This window comes from Lissotriton vulgaris, chromosome 6 (assembly GCF_964263255.1).
Source record: "Lissotriton vulgaris chromosome 6, aLisVul1.2, whole genome shotgun sequence".
Classification (NCBI taxonomy): domain Eukaryota; kingdom Metazoa; phylum Chordata; class Amphibia; order Caudata; family Salamandridae; genus Lissotriton; species Lissotriton vulgaris.
The window spans coordinates 1,733,795,166-1,733,812,222 of record NC_141694.1 but is presented as its reverse complement, the minus strand read 5'-3'; the positions used below and the strand labels follow the sequence as shown (position 1 = coordinate 1,733,812,222).

At 44.7% G+C, this 17,057-nt stretch overlaps 1 protein-coding gene across 1 annotated transcript in view; it reads left to right on the top strand.

The window, feature by feature from the left end:
* Positions 1 to 17,057, top strand: part of ALK (ALK receptor tyrosine kinase) — a 2,610,699-nt gene that overhangs the window by 2,471,740 nt on the left and 121,902 nt on the right. The gene's annotated exons all lie outside the window — the stretch shown is intronic.

Here is a 17,057-nt window from a genome sequence, read left to right as displayed (position 1 = left end):
TAAAAAAGATAACCATGAAACCGGGCGCCGTGGTGACAAAATATCAGTCAGTAGCAAAAAAATAAAACAAGTAGTCCCTAAACACAACACATGAACACTTACAGCTTAATAAAACTGTAGTTGGGCAGTGCTCCTTCCAATAAAAAGGAATTGATGTATCGGGAGCACCAACCAATAAGGAGCCAGGAAAGAAGAAAACCAATGGCAAGCAGCAGGCGGGATTACACTCGCAATACTGCTTACAGCAGACCTTGCAGACAGCGCATGTGCGCTGCCTAGGCTCCACCTAAAAAGGGATCCGTCCCCATCTCCAACCATGGAAAGTTTCTCAGGTCCATGTGTGATGTACTGCTCTAGTCCAGATTTTCTTTTTTAAGTCTTGGATTTGTAGTTTTGCAAATTCATCTAGATATCAAGATTACAAGTTCTAAAATTCAAATGAAAACACCTGGACTGGAGAAGCCATCACGCATGGACCTAGGAAACTTGGCAGCTCTGCATCTCTTCTGTAGTAAAAGACAGAAATATTTGGAGTGTAGAGGGCACCCTGGAGAACATGAATTGTGAGTGAAGAGCGGGACCTTGGTAACATTGATATCCAGGGCCCATGGCAGAGTACATGAATTCAGAGATTACTCGTGCCTCTCTACAACAGTGTAGGTGAAGATTGTGGTATGGAATATGTTACACTGCAATACCTGTTATTCACCCGTGTTAGATGCATTAGGGTCTCCCTTTACCTTTATGAAGGATCAGTTTATTTCCATTGATAACTACCTGTTTTGTGCAAATAAGGGGCTTAATATGCACAGATTACGGGCCAGATGTACAAAGTGTTTTTGTGTGGAGAAGTGTGGCTCAATGATTAGAGCGGCAGACCCTGATGCAGAGATCTAGCCCGAGACCAGGGTTCAATTCCCTTCTTCTGCGGGTCTTGGGCTCAAAATTCCATGGACCTGATAATTCTCGCCTCGGTGCCTATTCCAATCATGGAGTCCCACTCTGCAACTCTGGGCAGTAGCTTGCTTAATCTCCACAACGGCCCCCACAACGCTAAGGATGCCTGGGCTCCACCTTGGGGGTGCCCAGGAGTGGACGCCTCACAGGGAAAGCCAGGATGGGTTCCACAGCGGTATTCGTACAAGCGCCTTGAGACCCTTGCGGGTGAGTAGTGCGCTATACAAGTATCAATTTACATTTACATTGTGTTTGCAAACGGGCTGATTTTGTTTGCAAATGCAAAAAGACTTTTTGAAATGTACAAATCCTTATTTGTGATTCAGTAACCTATTATCGAATCTCAAATGGGTTTGCATTCTGTTATTAGGAAGGGGCATGTTTAGGACGTCCCTTCCTGATATCAAATCGTAGTGCTATGTGTGAATGTTTTGCAACCAAAATGTGGTAGCAAAACATATGTATTTTACCGCTCACTTCAAGTAGGTGGTTCTGAGAGCACCGCCCGCCACAACGCTAAATCTCATTTCACTAACCAATCTATGTACAAATAGGTTGGTTCGCAAATTGCAGGTGATCGCAGAGCAATTTCCTAAATATTATTAATTAGACAGGTCGCAATTTGCAACTCCTTGCTTTTGGCCACAATCATAGGGATGGTGGTCCGTAAGGGTCAGCAGATTACCATGTCTGTGACTGAGTCTAATTAAAAAAAACTTTTTTTGTAAATTTAGCCTGTTTTTTTAAACAAGACTACATTAGAACAATTTTTCATTTTTTAAAAAAGTTTCACTGACTGGTAGCAGGGGCTTCTTCCATACAGCAAGTCAAGTACATCTTTATTCCACTTTATAAACAAATTCATAAAAAATGCATAGCTATAATAAAGTGTGAAACACTTCCAAAATTCATACAAAAGGCATGTTACAATAAATTACCTAGGGCAAAAAGACGCAAGTCATAAATTCATTACTAAACCCTTTTACCAATCCAGAAACCCATTTCCAAATCAGCAAATAAATCAGTAAATGTTTCTAATAAACACAAAAATGCTTTTTAAACCTTGTAAATCTCTGATTTAGCAAATGGGAAAGTTTGCGACTGTTACAAAGTTTTGTACAGCAGGTCCAAATTGATTTAATGCATTTATCTGAAATTAAAATCAATTTGATTTCTAAGGAGACTTTAATCAATAAAACAAGAAAGGCTTACAGGTGTGTGGGGATGAATGATGTAGACATTAAAAATTCAGAAATTCCTTAAGAGCCAGTGAAAGAGGCAAGTGGGGCTCGTTTAAACGAAGCAGAACTAGGGTGAGCCAAGGGAAAATCATTGAGAAAAGATGGCAGAAAAGCGAAGGCGAGACAACATCAGTGGACCGAGTTGTGTTTTTGACCACGCATTTGACCAGGGATTGCTTCTTTGCAGTGATTTACAGTTGCATTTATTCAGTGTGTAATTTCCATGACTGTTACCACATTTGAATGGAGCAGGGTAATGATCATTTAACCAGGTGGTAGAACAATTGTGAAAGCTTTTCCAAATACGTTTAAAATAAAGTATTTAACAAGAGATGAAAATCCTGATGTTGCAGTGAAGGGTAGGACTGTGTCACCGTAGAGCCCAGAGGGGTTTTTCTAAACTTATTGTAGTAGGTGCCCAATGCTCGGTGACTATCTTACCCATTCTGGAGACTGGTTGGCGCGTTTACTTCTTTTTTTACGTCATTGAAGGCATCGCTCGCAGCTGTGTCTCTCAGTGCCAGGTGCTGTATCTACCTATATGACCTCCTGAAGAGTTTTTTCTCAGAAGCCTTGCAGTCAGTCTGAATTCTTCTACTAAATGTTTACCTATGAGTGATCTTTGGACAGTCAAAGGTTCCAGGACGTCAGGGGTGCTGTTATCTTCAGCCTATCCTCAGTGCTGCACATTCCACTTAAAAAAGTATTACATCTCTCACAACGTTCTGTGAACTCAGAGGCCTTGAGTAAAGTTTATTACCAGGAAGGTAAAAGCCTTGGTGTGCAGAACACTTGATTTTGTAGGTGTGCATATTATTTACGTCCTCTACCTTGAAGCATACCAGCTATATACAGAAAACCAGATTTTGGGAGTCATTGTCATAAATCTTCTTATCCCTTGTTAGGTCTGCCATTAAACAAGACCTTGTGAATTTACTGATATTATTTGTATAATCTATTTACGTGTGGTGTGGAGGCTTTCAGCCAGCTCCCTTCATCCATTGGACTGTTGTTGTGTCAGTCCCATTTTTCTTTCTCACACTATTGCAAGGGATAACAGCCATTGGCTAACGTTAGTGTGAGTGATGCCATTCTCCCTTTCATTAGGAGGACATCCGCACACAAAGAAGTTCCATTAAATTCCAGGGACTACTATGCTAATGGATTTGAGACCAAAATGTTTTTATCCTATATTATTTTTTTAGATTGATAAGTACCTATTGGCTCCCCCAAAATAAGGTTTTGCATAAACCATGACAAAATATATCAAGATTTGACAGAGCCAAAGATCCGGCAACTAAAGTCAGACCTGCTGGCTTTGGCAATGCTTGATTTTATTTAGTGATTTGGGAACACAGTAGGGGGCCCCTCAAGCCTCTATTTTGCTTCTGATGCCTTAGCTTGCCTTATGGAACTCCTGGGAGTGCAGCATCATCTTCCAGAGTGCTCAACAATTGACTTTCTTTCAGGCACACCTGAGGCCAAACAAACACTATAAAAACTCAAGTGGGAGATTGTAGTTCGATTTAAAAGGACTGTTGCCCGGGCCTCTGAAATCACAAGGATTCGAAACGCATAAGGCCAGGGACGATATGCAGGAATGGGAAGCTGCAGGCCTTTTGAATAAAAAAAATGTGGAAGCTTACCTGTCGAGGAGTGCGGTCCTAAAGCTTGGGAAACCTTTGGAGAATATATATATATATATATATATATATATATATATATATATATATATATATATATATATATATATACTACTACTATAATAAAGGAAGAACTTTGCACCTTTGAGGCGGGTAAACTCGGGAACCACAGCACCAATCCACACACCCGATACATCATTGTAATCGTCAGGGTGTGCAGATGGACATAGGCTATATAAATAAAAAAAATATACGTTATTTAAAAAATTGACGATAAAAAAAAAGTAGTCCCTTGCAAGTAGCGCCGGCCGCGACCTGCGTGGTGACATCAGGAGCGCGGGGTGGAGCGGCGTGCAGGAGCGGAAGAGGAGCGGCGGACATGGCGCGGGGGAGGAGCAGTGACGAACGGCGGAATGGCGGTGAGGACCGGCGGACAAGCCGGAGGAGCGGTAAGCGGTGAGGAGCGGCGGAGCGGTGAAATGAGGAGCGCGGGGGAGGAGCGGCGGCTGAGGTAAGGCTCCGGGCAGGCGGGGGTTGGGGCAGGCGGGGGACGGGGCAGGCAGGGGCCCGAGCTGCTTGACAATGTCAGGGCAGGCGGGGGGCCGGGCTGCTGCACAATGTCGGGGCGGGCAGGGGTCCGGGAAGCCTCACTGCTCGCGGGGGACGGGGCGGGCTGGGGCCCGAGCTGCTTGACAATGTCAGGGCGGGCGGGGGGGCCGGGCTGCTGCACAATGTCGGGGCGAGCGGGGGTCCGGGATGCCTGATTGCTCCCGGACAAGGTCGGGAAGGGCTGCTAGTATATATATATATATATATATATATATATCTATACTACTATTATAAAGTAAAAACTGGGAACCTTTGAGGCGGGTAAACTCGGGAATCACAGCACCAATGCAAACGCCCGATTCATCACTGTAATTCTCAGGGTCTGCAGATGGACATAGGCTATATAAAATTAAAAAAAATGTTAATTAAAAAATTTAAGATAAAAAAAGTAGTCCCTTGGAAGTAGCGCCGGCCGCGACCTGCGTGCTGACATCAGGAGCGCGGGGAGGAGCGGCGTACACGAGCGCAAGGAAGAGCGGTGGACATCAGCACGGGGAGGAGCGGCAAACAGGCGGTGAGGAGCAGCAGAGGACAGACGGTGAGGAGCAGCGGACAGGCGGTGAGGAGCAGCGGACAGGCGGTGACGAGCGGCGGACAGGCGGTGAGGAGCAGCGGACAGGCGGTGAGGAGCGGCGGACAGGAGCGGTGAGGAGCGGTGAGCGGCGGACAGGAACGGTGAGGAGCGGCGGAGGACAGGCGGTGAGGAGCGGAGGACAGGCGGTGAGGAGCAGCGGACAGGCGGTGAGGACCGGCGGACAGGCGGGGAGGAGCGGTGAGAAGCAGCGGACAGGAGGGGAGGAGCGGCGGCAGAGGTAGGTGAAGCAGCCGCAGTTGCGCTCAAAGGGCGGCCGGGGGCCCTGAAGCCTGATTTCTCCCGGACAAGGTCGGGACGGGCTGCTAGTATATATATATATATATATATATATATATATATTTTTTTTTTTTTCCAAAAACAGTCCACTCCAGTCTGGCTAGACAGACGACCATCACAAAAAAAAAAATATATATATATTTTCCCAATCCTGCTGTCCCCTTTAAATTAAATGGCTAAAAAGTGAAGTAACGTGTGCGGCTCAGTTTCTTTCCGCAAGGGGAGATGTTGTGAACATTAATATCGGCGTGGTTCCGCCGAAGAGCAAACGCACCGCCACAAGAGCGCCAACGCTCTCCCAACTTGAACCCAAGCGCAGACCCGACAAAACGGATCGGGAGAGTGGTGCCACCGAGGACTGGACCTCGGCATTGGTCCTAAGTCAGTCTCAAAAGCAGGCTGACATGGGGAAACTTCTTGCCAAGAAAGCGGTTTACTGAGCAACAGGATTTTATTCACCACCCACTGGAGGGATTGAAACGCGAACAGCCGTTTGGACCGCAAGCCCCAGAATGCAGCAACAACAAAAAAGAAGGTATTTCACATATCTGTGCCATCGGAGGAAATGTAAAAGAAGTTAAAAACATCGGGCTGTGGAACTTATGGCATGTTCTTGTGGTGCAGGACAATTCTTTGAAAAAGTTTCCATGGGGAAACGAAACGCGTCAGAACAAGTCCCAATCCTGCTGTCCCCTTTAAATTAAATGGCTAAAAAGTGAAGTAACGTGTGCGGCTCAGTTTCTTTCCGCAAGGGGAGATGTTGTGAACATATATATATATATATATATATATAGGCTTTTGTAACCATTTGTTGCTAATAAACTGATTTTGAAGCATCCCGGAGTGTCCCGACCCTTTCTGAACCCAGGAGGTTTGTAGGAAGCTTGCTGCCAGATATATATATATATATACATATATATATATAGATATATAGATATATCTATCTATATATCTATATATATATATATATTACCTACTGGCGGTCGCCAGTAGGTATATATAGTTAGGATTTTTTCCCTATGGCATTTTTGAAAATTCTATGTCTAATAACTTTGGCGTTTGTGGACGGAATCGGCTGAAATTTTCAGGAAAATGGCACATTTTGTTTCTGAGCAGCTCCTGGAAATTTGGGGGGGGGTCGTCAAGGGGGGGACGAGAAAAAAGGGGGGTCCCAAAACGCGTTTTTCCCATGTTAATTTCCATAGGGCGGTTGGACTCACTTTTAGCCCGAACGGCTGAATGGATTTTCACGAAACTTGGCAAAATTGTAGGGACTGTTAGCCCGATGTGCCTTTGCTAGGTCTCAATATATGTGCTCCAGTAGTTTTTGAGAAATTAACGTTCAAAACAAGATATATATCTGTAACAGCGCTCCGGGCAGCGATCCGGTCCGCTTACTTTTCGCGAAACGGAACTTTGCGCGCAGAAAGCTGATTGGCTCTCCAGTGTCTGTCAACATTCTAAACAGTCTGGAGCGGCCGCCATCTTATCTCTCGGTAGGATCGAGAGAGAAGAAGAGGTGAAAAACGAAGGGGGAATTTAATGAAAGGGGGCAAGGTATACCCCTCTTGACCCCCTAGGATTGTTGTTGGGGTTATTAAAGGGTCCCGTGGGGAAAATAAAAAAAAAATGATTTTTCACGGTAGAAGCGCTTCACGGGCCGCGAACTGGGCCGCAAACTGGTAGCGAAACGGGAATTCGCCATTTTGTGCTTCGTTTTAATTGTTTAGAGACAAAAATTATCGCCGCACATTGGCCACAATGCATGAATATCGCTGAAAAGTCAGCGATATTCATGCATTATCCAGCAAATGCTCTTAGCCATGTTATCCACCTTCCATTGGATAACAGAAAGCTGATTGGCTCTCCGGTGTCTGTCAACATTCTAAACAGTCCGGAGCGGCCGCCATCTTATCTCTCGGTAGGATCGAGAGAGAAGAAGAGGTGAAAAACGAAGGGGGAATTTATTGAAAGGGGGCAAGGTATACCCCTCTTGACCCCCTAGGAATGTTGTTGGGGTTATTAAAGGGTCCCGTGGGGAAAATAAAAAAAAAATGATTTTTCACGGTAGAAGCGCTTCACGGGCCGCGAACTGGGCCGCAAACTGGTGGCGAAACGGGAATTCGCCATTTTGTGCTTCGTTTTAATTGTTTAGAGACAAAAATTATCGCCGCACATCGGCCACAATGCATGAATATCGCTGAAAAGTCAGCGATATTCATGCATTATCCAGCAAATGCTCTTAGCCATGTTATCCACCTTCCATTGGATAACATGGCTAAAAACTGCTCTGTGCGTGAGCTTTTTTTTTTTTTTTTTGCTGCGTGACGTTTGTTAACGTTCGATTCGATGGAAATCAGGAAGTGTTGACCACCATTTTGTCACTGCGAGTAAATATTTTGTTATAAATGAATCCTTATTGATAAACATTGTCTGCGCCATCTTGCGTTTTTGTCCAATGCCACAATTTTGTCGTGCACGGCAGCCATTTTAGATGCCTTGACCAGGGCCACTCTCTGCACGCCGCCGATCCTCAGCATGGCTCCCCACCCTCGCAAGCATCTCCCCCACGCACTGGTCACCCCCGCTCTTTCTCTCATGCATGGGCCATATACTTCCCCCCATCTGCGCTGCTCTTCTCTGAGAATCACACCCTGTGCCCGCCCGACACCTCCCTTTCACCCTATTCACTACCGCACCCTCTGACACTCCTCTTCCTCTGTGTCCGATTGTCCAGGCCGGACCTAGGCTATCACCTAGCCCTGCGGATGTAGTTTATGGCCCCAGCTGTAGAGTATCCAGACATGCCAACCTTCCCGATTCAGGCGTGAGACTACTGATTTCAGTGCTAGTCTCCCGCCTCCCGATTCCTGCAAGCAAAAACCCGGGGGCATATTACCAACAACTAGCGATAATTTTTGTCTCTAACTTGTTTAGAGACAAAAATTATCGCCGCACATCGGCGAATTTTATCGCACATAAACCTCGCTATTAGCAAGGTTTATCGCAAATGCGATAAAAAACGGCCGCAATGCATGAATATCGTTGAAAAGTCAGCGATATTCATGCATTATCCAGCAAATGCTCTTAGCCATGTTATCCACTTCCCATTGGATAACATGGCTAAAACTGCTCAGGGCAGGTGTTAGGTTTTGGAGATATTCGCGCTTAGCGCGAATATCTCCAAAAGTTGGTAATAGGAGATAGCGATGGTTAGGGACTGTTTCCAGTTGCTAAAATCTTGGCACGCCCACTTTGCATGTCATTAGTGATAAATATCACTGATATGCAAAGCGGGGCCCAAGATGGTCGCTATCTCCTTTTAGCTGTCACTAACTGGTGTTAGCGACAGCTTGCTAATAGGGAGATAATTTTATCTCTTTTTATTTGGCTTTTAAAGCCAAAAAAGCGGAAATAACCCCCCTTGATAATATGCCCCATGATTTCTCGGGGGTTTCAGCTGACAGGGCTTGGTATTGTGTTACGTGCTAATTCTTCCAGGAAACGTCAGAGGGTCGATGCAGGGGTTCTAGAAGGGGTGATAAACCATTTAAGCCTCATGAACAAGCGCATGGTCTTTTAAAGATTTATGAAGTACTCGGGGCGGCGGTGTGTGTGTGCCCTCTTTCAGGAGCGGGCGGGGGGGCACTGCCAGCAACTTGCCAGGCCAGGCAGTGTTCAACACGTGCATCACCCTTTCTCTGCCTGCTGTTGCGCTCCATGCTTCGGAAAGGTAAGAAAAAGAACGTGCATTTGAGTTTGAAATGTCCGATCTTGTAGCAGTACACTTGCAAAGCCCACACATGACAATAATCCGATTCAAGGCCCCATTCACCCGATTTTTTAAACATATATAGCACTCCAACAAAGTTAGATTTTAAAACTTTATTAACATTTAACTATAATGAACGGAACAAAAACTGTAAAAACATTTAAACATTTTTCACCCAAAAAAGCAACAATGGTCAGAAGCTGTCTTTTGTGCGAATAGTCCCAAGGCAGCACAACGTGCAGAGTTCTGGACGGCACCCAGGTGATGTCGCCTGGGTGCCGCACTGGTTTTGGTATCCTACAATGCTGCTCCGAAAATTGGCGTGGGGCGTCCCGGGTGGTGCGGGGGGAGGCCTCGTCAGTAGCGGTCTGTTGTGCGAATAGTCCCAAGGCAGCAGAACGCGCTGAGATGTTGATGGCACCCAGGTGATGTCCAGTAAACTGCCGCACTGGTTTTGGTATCCTACAATGCTGCTCCGAAAATTTGCGTGCGGCGGCCCGGGGGGGGGGGGGGGCGCGTGGGGGAGGCGGCGTGAACGGGCCTCCCCAGGTGGCGGCCATCCAGCTGAGTTGCGCCCGCTCTTGCGGCTACAGCGTCTCGCTCACCATGTTGTTGAGTTGCTCCCACTCTTGCAGTGCAGCGATAGGCGCCTGCCACATGACTCTTAAAATGGCGGACGGCTCTTCGGTTTTGGGCCTGGTCCACTGAAATGGCCCTGGGACACCTTGGAACTCGGACGCTTGCCTGCTAGGGCTTGGGCTCCATTCTCGAAAAGCGTCCCCTCAGCCGTGAAGATTCTACAAAAGTCTTGGGGGCCCCCGACTCCCGCAGGCTTCCGGTGGGGAGCGGCTGCCATGATTGCTCGCGGAATGACCACGACGGAGCCACGAGATGGTGGTGCTCTCATGCTGACGCCAGCTTCAGTCTGAATGATCCAGAAACAAGGTGGGGCTTTCATCGTTTGGGAAAAAAAATGTTCTAAACCAATGAAAAGTGTTATTTTTAGGTCATATGACCAAGCCTTCCATCTTTAGGAAACCAAAAATAAAATGATCCAATGAAAAGTTTTATAAACAAGTCACATGACCTGTTATGCGGCATAGGGCTACAAAAAGCGTAGAAAATCCGTTGGCACGTGAGGCGGCGTCAGTAGCGGACCGATGTGCGAATAGGCCGAAGGCAGCACAACGCGCTGAGATCCGGATGGCACCGAGGTGGTGTCAAGCAAATTGCCGCACTGGTGTGGCCATCCTACAATGCTGCGCCGAAAGACGGCGTGTCCAGCTGAGTTCCGGTCACTCTTGCGGTACAGTGAGTCGAACGTGCCGAGATCCGGATGGCACCGAGGTTGTGTCCAGCAAGTTGCCGCACTGGTGTGGCCATCCTACAATGCTGTGCCGAAAGTCGGCGTGGGGTGCCCCGTTGGCTTATGAGGTGATGTCAGTAGTGGACCGATGTGTGAATAGGTCGGAACCAGCACAAGGCGCCAAGATCCGAATGGCAAGTCCTGGATATTGAGTGCCATAGTTGAGAGTTCTGAGCAATGCTTGTAAGACTATCTGAAGCTTATTTGCACCTGCTGCAGCTTCACTGTTGCCCAAGGTGGTGTCCAGCAAATTGCTGCAGTGGTGTGGCCATCCTACAATGCTGCGCCGAAAGACGGCGTGTCCAGCTGAGTTCCGGTCACTCTTGCGGTACAGTGAGTCGAACGCGCCGAGATCCGGATGGCACCGAGGTTGTGTCCAGCAAGTTGCCGCACTGGTGTGGCCATCCTACAATGCTGCGCCGAAAGACGGCGTGACCAGCTGAGTTCCGGTCACTCTTGCGGTACAGTGACTCGAACGCTCCGAGATCCGGATGGCACCGAGGTGGTGTCCAGCAAGTTGCCGCACTGGTGTGGCCATCCTACAATGCTGCGCCGAAAGTCAGTGTGGGGTGCCCCGTTGGCTTATGAGGTGATGTCAGTAGTGGACCGATGTGTGAATAGGTCGGAAGCAGCACAAGGCGCCCTGCACTGTTGAGCTTTTTTCAATGCCTGTTTTTTGTTGTTTCCCCTCCATCAAAAACAAAAAAAAAAATATAAAACTGTGCAAAAATACAAAAAAATGTTTAGAAAAGCAGTGCTTGTAAGACTGTCTGAAGCTCTTTTGCACCTGCTGCAGCTTCACTATTGCCCTGGTGTGGACAAAGATCGCCCATGACTTAGGCTGATTGAGAGTTTGTAGAAAAATGGCTTCAGATTTTCCACATATTACTCTTCAACATTCTTCCTAAATGTAACAATGTGAGACTCACTAGGAGAACGGCTGTTTATCTTTCCTTTCAAAATGCTGCCAACAATATTTTCTGAATGGAAGACACCATCTTGTAGCATAAAGGGCCGAAAGGGGTTCTGGTCTGGCCGATTGTTGGTGGAGACATTTTGACTATATCTTGGACCTGCTCGGCCTCGCCCAAAATGGCGCCGGTATAAATGGGACTCGTAACTCCTTGCCCGCAAATGTATATCTAGAAAATTTTATTGGAAGTGGCCCTGTCTTATTTTAATTACAAAATGTACGTCCACCGATTCCGCAACTGTTAGACACCTTAGTTCTTGCAACCTAATGGCCCGCTCGTTACGTTCCTCTACAGTGTAAATGTCTCCTCATCATATACGATTTCAGTTTGCTCCGTGGCCGGCCCAGGTGGTTATAGGCCCGTATTTGTATACTGACATTTTCACAATAAAGGTTTTTAAATCAAACACGGTAGTAGTATTTACATTGGTAAAGTTTTTACTTTTAGTCACTGTTTTCGAATCAGTAAAAGGCAAGTGAAATAAAGCAGTCCAATTACATGACGGATAAAAGGTATAATATGTAGGAACGTAGTAAAGATAAATGGTCAAGGGCAGTTGTGTTTTCCACTCCTGCAACATAAAGTGATCGATAAGAATCTGATAATCAGGCGTATCGGCGACTAAGACAGCAGGCCCAGTCTCTTTTACTCAACGGCTCCGTCATGGAACGAAGAAACGCCCTTTTTCTCGAAAAAGGAATATATTTTACTTGCAGGACAGTTGTAAATTTTCCGGGAAAGTACATTAGCCTGGAATATTATAACATATATGTTTTAAAAAAAATAATGTTCGAAAAAAATAAAAAGCGTAATTTTTAGGTCATATGACCAAGCTTTTCATCATTAAAATAACAAAAGTAAAATGAACCAATGAAAAGTTTTATTAACAAGTCACATGACCTGTTATGCTTACGTTACGCGCTGCGCGCCGCGCCCCGGATCACTTCCGGGTGCGCTAACGCGGCGTGTCATATAACGCATTACGCGACAACGTAGGTCAAGAATATAGTCAAAATGTCTCCACCAACCAGCGTTCGGAACACAACCCCTTTCAGCAGTCCAAAAAGTTCTGTTAAATGACAACAGAGGGGACAGGCAACAAGAACCATCAGTCAAAGAGGGGAGGGCAAGTTCTTCTCTTCCGGGTCATGTTGGGGCGCTACCGGAACTGATCGAATTGGTAGTCTACAGTGTTTCTGGATGTTTCAGACTAAAGCTGGCATCAGCATGAGAGCACTACCATCTCGTAGCTCCGTCGTGGCCATTCCACGAGCAATCATGGCAGCCGCTCCCCACCAGAAGCCTGCGGGAGTCGGGGGCCCCCAAGACTTTTGTAGAATCTTCACGGCTGAGGGGACGCTTTCGAGAATGGGACCCAAGCCCTATCAGGGAAGCGTCCGAGTTCCAAGGTGTCCCAGGGCCATTTTAGTGGACCAGGCCCAAAACCGAAGAGCCGGCCGCCATTTTGAGAGTCCTGTGGCAGCCGCCTATCGCTGCACCGCAAGAGCGGGAGCAACTTAACTACATGGTGAGCGAGACGCTGTAGTCGCAAGAGCGGGCGGTAAACAGCTGAATGGCGGAAGAGGCACAGTGTAGCAAAAGCGGGCGGAATGGCAACTAAAACGGTAAAGGGGCGCCCCACTACAGCGTGTCTTCAGGTCAAACGGATTGTGGGACAAAGTCCAGAATAGAAGAGTCATCAAAAGGCAAAAAGTTCCGCCGGACGTCGGGAGCCGGCCGCCTATGTCGGGGGCGATCTCAGGCTACACCAGTGCTATAAGACTTGGGGAGGGGGTCGGAGCCAAGCGTCTTCTCCGAGTCCGTGTCATCACACCGCCCCTCGGGGGCCTCCGTCAAGCGGTTTAGGGAGGTACCATATAACATTGTTTTCAAATGCAGTCAGGTCCACAAACGACTGTCACTTACTTTGAGAATAGTGAAGCTGCAGTAGGTGGAAATAAGCTTCAGACAGTCTTACAAGCACTGCTTTTGTAAACATTTTTTGTTTTTTTTGTATTTTTGCACAGTTTTATATATTTTTTTTTTTTTGATGGAGGGGAAACAACAAAGCACAGGCATTGAAAAAGGCTCAAACTCAGAACTCTGAACTATGGCACCCAATATCCAGGACTTTCCATCCGGATCTTGGCGCCTTGTGCTGCTTCCGACCTATTCACACATCGGTCCACTACTGACATCATCTTATAAACCAACGTTATGTAAATAGTTATTTAATAAAATGTTTTACCCTGTTTCTTTGCTGGTGTGTTGTCTATATTTTTAATATTTGCATAGGGTTTGTCGTTATTTTGGGCGGGATGGGTGACGGAGCCGAGCTGTCTTGCAGCCCTCATGAAATCAATCAAATGGAGAGACAAGCAGGCAGGACGGATTACAACGGGGGTAAAGGCCTGCGTTAACTACTCTTCACTATCTGCAAAGAGAGAGTACTACTAAGAGAAAAGAGGGGAGGGGGGCAGCGTTCAAAGCACATCAGCATGCATAAATACGAAAATGTTTTTATCTATCACGTACTTGACATTTTAAAGCTTTTCATATTTGCTATTAAAAAACCAATGAAATTCACAGAAAAAACCATAGGTTATAGTGGATATATAGTTAGGAATTTCCATTTACAAAACCTTGAAAATTCAATGAAAAAACCATTGGTTTTAGGCCATATATAGTTAGGAATTTGCATTTACAAAACCTTGAAAATTCAATGAAAAAACCATTGGTTTTAGGCCATATATAGTTAGGGATTTGCATTTACAAAACCTTATTTTACTCGCATAAAACCATTGAAATTCCATATATAGTTATAAGCGCTAACTATATATCGCGCACCCGCAATCCACTGCTGATGATGTCACATATTACATCATTCATGACATGGTTAGTGACATCACTGATGACATCACTGATGACATCTCAAATGACATCACTGATGACATCACTGAAAACATCTCATTTGACATGACTGATAACATCACTGATGATATCATTCATGTGATAATACCATGAACCTCTTCAGACTCTAATATAATCTTAGATACAATCAGTGTAAACAGACAGTCACAGACTGTCACTCATCCATGGAGTTACTCAGACACCTATTCAGTTATGCCAAAAATCAATCACACCTCCATTTTCTCAACTATACAGTTATACACACCTTACTTATTCAAACATATACTAACACATATTTACTTTACTCTCTTATACAATCTCTGATACATGTTCACAATGATCCATACAGCCACTCACACATTCACTGGCTCTTATGCACAGTTATTTATAGATGTCAACTCTCACATGTACTGTGTTTTACATATGTACTTAATTTGACATGTAGCACTGAGATATCCATTCACTCACTAATACACTCATGCACAGTCAACCGCCCATACAGCTGTTTGCACATGCACTTTTGAATCTATACATATAGTGAATCAACTACTCACACATCTATGTACAGAGTCACACACCTTCCAGCCACCCATACACACACACTCAGTTTCCCATACAAATACTTGGACAACCAATCAATAACCCATACAGTTACTCATATAGCTACTGATCAACATATGCAGCAGTTTGTAGAACAACAGATATAATGATGCACAAATTAAAACAGTTTAGTCACTAACCCATGCACTCAGTGAGACACATTTAATCACTCACTCAATCAGTCAGTCAGTCATGCACCTAGTAAATCCTTCATCCAGACACTTATATATCCACTCATTCTTCAATATGTAAAACATATTTTAACTTTACAGAAACATACAGTCACTGGATGTTGTAATCAGTGATGTCATCAGTGATGTCATTTGAGATGTCATCAGTGATGTCATCAGTGATGTCACTAACCATGTCATGAATGATGTAATATGTGACATCATCAGCAGTGGATTGCGGGTGCGCGATATATAGTTAGCGCTTATAACTATATATGGAATTTCAATGGTTTTATGCGAGTAAAATAAGGTTTTGTAAATGCAAATCCCTAACTATATATGGCCTAAAACCAATGGTTTTTTCATTGAATTTTCAAGGTTTTGTAAATGCAAATTCCTAACTATATATGGCCTAAAACCAATGGTTTTTTCATTGAATTTTCAAGGTTTTGTAAATGGAAATTCCTAACTATATATCCACTATAACCTATGGTTTTTTCTGTGAATATATATATATATATATATATATATATATATATATATATATATATATATAGATAGATATATATATATATATATATATATATATATATATATATATATATATATATATATATATATATAGATAGATAGATAGATAGATAGATAGATAGATAGATAGATAGATATATATCTTGATCCGGTATTCCATTTCTATGTAAGTATACTCTTCAATTGGTATAGGTTAATGTTCATGCAATAGATATTTATATGCTACGTCTGCATCACTGAATTGAATACTAACAGACTCAATCAGCCTTTCATCCTTCAGAGGCCGATAAAATTTCTGGGTTATGGGGGCCCACCAAAATGCTTTGCTGTGGCTCCAATAAAACCTATGACAGCATTGCCTTGCATCAAGAACACAGCCTTATTTGCCTCTAGATCAAAATGTATTCTTAGCACAAAATGTCTTTTCCATATCATTAATGATATTTGCTTTATGGCACGGGTTTCTTATTCTCCTTCTCCCAATCCAGCATCATTCTGCTGCTAGAAACATCCCTTCCCAGCCTGCTTCTATAAACATTGCCTTTCTGCCTAAGGGGGAGCTCCTCCTAACCCAATTGCCATAGTATGTGATCCCACTGTTCAGTGGCACAGTAATGGTAGGCAGACTTCGGGCAGTCATAATGTGAGGCACAATAAATATCAGGGCCGAAAACAACATTTTAAACAAAGGTCGAACTTTACCACAAAAATTTAAAACAAGTGGCTTAAACAGTGGGCTAAAATAAAAACTCTGGGCCCGATTCACAGAACTAATTTAAGACAAAATCTTAAACTTACTACCATTTTGGTATTCACAGAAGGCACTTAATCATTTTGGTATTCACAGTGGGTACTTACTCATCAAACAGTAAGTGCCTTCTGTGAATACCAAAATGGGTAAGTTACTCAAAATGAGTAAGTTACTCATTTTAGTATGCAGAGAAGGCACTTACTCATCAATGAGTAGGTGCCTTCTGTGAATACCAAAATGGTAGTAAATTTAGGATTTTGTCTTACGTTAGTTCTGTAAATCGGGCCCTGTCTGTGAGCTTTGAGGGAGTTTAATGTCTTACAGCGCAGTCCTTCATGCTTCTTTCATGCTGCTGCCTCGTCTGGAGTGGGTACACCTTCAACAGAACCATTCTGTAGTCCAGTGTTAAATGTTCTCGGTCCTGGACCAGTCCTGGTAAGCGAAGCACCCCAGCCCCAGAGGTCCACCAGCACCCCCTGGGCTTACAGAAAATAATGAACTTTCTAACAGAATAGTTGTAGATCATGGGTGAAGCTGTTCCACACTCCGCACTACACGGATGAAGGAAACCCATGTTGGTTCTGACACCAGTCATCAGCTTCATTGTAAGGAGAATGCTCTGGCAGGATGGAATAGCTACCTTTGCTGTACTGTAAGAGTCA